This window comes from Morus notabilis, unplaced genomic scaffold (genome assembly GCF_000414095.1).
Source record: "Morus notabilis unplaced genomic scaffold, ASM41409v2 Scaffold574, whole genome shotgun sequence".
NCBI classification, from domain to species: Eukaryota; Viridiplantae; Streptophyta; class Magnoliopsida; order Rosales; family Moraceae; genus Morus; species Morus notabilis.
In genome coordinates this window covers 3,283-5,828 of record NW_010365017.1, presented here as the reverse complement: position 1 = coordinate 5,828, position 2,546 = coordinate 3,283, and the positions used below count along the sequence as shown (strand labels likewise).

The 2,546-nt window shown below is 33.2% G+C and overlaps 1 pseudogene; it reads left to right on the top strand.

Moving 5' to 3' along the window:
- The first annotated feature begins 1,261 nt into the window (after positions 1 to 1,261).
- LOC21412141 lies at positions 1,262 to 2,541 on the top strand (annotated as a pseudogene).
- Positions 2,542 to 2,546: the final 5 nt, after the last annotated feature.

The following is a 2,546-nucleotide window of genomic DNA, read 5'->3' as shown; positions in this document are numbered from 1 at the left end:
ATATTTGATAGAAACAACCGATAGAGACGTAACTATTGAAAATTTGCCCATACATATATATGCGCATGCCTCTGTATACTCAATTCTTTCTTATTATTTATTGTTTAGTATGATTATAATATGGCCAATAATTCCATAGTCCCCAATATGCTTTTATATTTCTTCCTTTTTATAAAAAAAAAAAGAAAAAAAAAGATGTCTTTGTGTCTCTTGATCGGGCCATACATACAAGGAAAAAAAAAATTATTGTTGCTATTTTCTGCCAAATATTTACGCATAGTGATATTTTTTCTCCCCTTTTCAAATTTTCTCCTAGTGGTTCTTACCAAAAAAATCAGTTCCAAAATTGTTGTTGTGTAATATATATATATATATATATATTTATGGTTATACCCTTGCTCTTCATGTATGTAAGCCTGTTTCCTTGTTTGATCGCATATCAATAAATTATTAAGGCCACGTTCATTTTACCGAATCGAGTTTTCAGTTCTAAGTTTCTACAGTAAAAAACTCTTAGAAAATGTCACGTCTAATTTTTTTTACTACAGTGAAAAACTCTCATAAAATATCACATCTTAACTCGAATTAAAATCTCGAATTCGCAAAGTGAACGAGGCCTAATACACTTTTCATTTTCTCCTCGTAATTAAAACTATTTAGATGAACATAATTGTTTTGATCAAATTTGCACATAATATAACAATAACAACAACGACATTGACATTGACCTATGACAATGACAATACTAGTAGTAATAAAATAATTGAGACTAGATAGTGTAATATGTATGCAAAACTTTATCATCTTGTCAACTAGGATATTGTCTTTGGTTAGTAGAACTAATATCATATAGCTAGTATTATAGGTTTTTTTTTATATAGATAAATGTATAGTATTAAAGCTAATATATATTCTTATACTATATTATTTCTTCAATTCCAAAAGTTTTTTTTGTTAAAGTTAATTGCCCCTCACTAAAATAGAATCCTAAATCCAAGCTCATTAGAAAGCCAATAATAATAATTAATATTCTTTGTTTACCCAAGAACACAAGACATGAATATTGTTGATAATGGTCAAGCAAAGTATAAATACCAGCGCAGACCAAGTTACATAATAAAAGTATCCAAAAAAAGTCCCCAGGAACCAGCTAGCGCCTTGTTTTTAAAAAAAAAATGCACATATGCTTTGCACTGGAAGCTAAGAAACCTAAAGGAAAAAGGAGAGAGAGAGAGAGAGAGAGAGAGATAGAGAGAGAGAGAGAGAGAGAGAGAGAGAGAGAGAGAGAGAATAAGAAAAAGTCCTAAAAGCTTCACAGCCACAGCATGTAAAAAGTTCCATGCAAATTGGCCTACAAAAACCCTCATTTTGGACAATTTTTCATGCCACCACATTTGTTTTCATTTTCTCACACTTATTTGGCTGATCAAGAGCAATAATCAGTTTTTCTGGGTTAACACTTATTTGTGTGTTTTCAATGGCTAATACCAATGTTTTCAGATCATCAGATTACAAAATTAGGGCATTATTTCAGGTATTGCGTTTGCTTTGTCTCACTCTGTTGGTGCAGAAGATCAGTTGTACGCCTAATAATTTCACAATTGGAGGCTCAAAGGGTTGATGCGTTCCAGATTATCCCAGTGCACCACACTATAATCAATGGGCTGAAAATAGCAGATTTGAGATTGGAGACTCTATAGGCAAGTGTTGATGTTTATATATATATATATATATATATATGTCAAGGATCGCTTTTGTTTTGTTTTTTTTAACCTAATTTGCACGTTCATTTTCTGAAGGAAATTTTCTCTAAAAGCGTGAGATTTTTCCCCCTTATCCTCTTTTATAACTTTTCCCTAAGGAGAAAAATAAAGCTTCCTCACCAGTGAAAAATTTTCCACACCACAAAAGGAAAGCACAAATCATCAATGAAAAAAAGGGGGTAACGAACATATCTAAAAGCTGCAACAATATATAACTAACAACATTATTATTAATTTATATATCCGTCTATACATATATATAGATATATACATATATGATAACTCATCAAGAAATTCAAATTTTTATAAGAAAAACACTGTAGTTAAATCAAATGCCACCATTTTTAAAAATAGGAATCCATTGTAGATATTTAGAATTTTAAATCTACCATATTGATTACTATGATATATATATATATATATGTATATATAATTCAGTTGAGCGTCATGTAATTCTTATATATTTTCCACTATTTGTGTAGTCTTTGTGTACCCTGCCGATAAGGATTCAGTGCTTCTCGTGAACCAAGATGACTACAACAATTGCAACACGGATCATCCTCTACAAAAATACGACGGCGGCCACACAGTCTACACGTTCGAGAAATCCGGGCCCCACTACTTCATAAGTGGGACCAATGACAACTGCCAAAAGAATGAGAAGGTTGTTGTGGTTGTCTTGGCCGAGAGGGGCAACCGCACAGACTCATCAGCTCCCACGCCCTCTCCCTCCGCCGACACGCCGCCATCTCCCGCCCCCGCTAGCCAAGGCTCCCCCGCCCC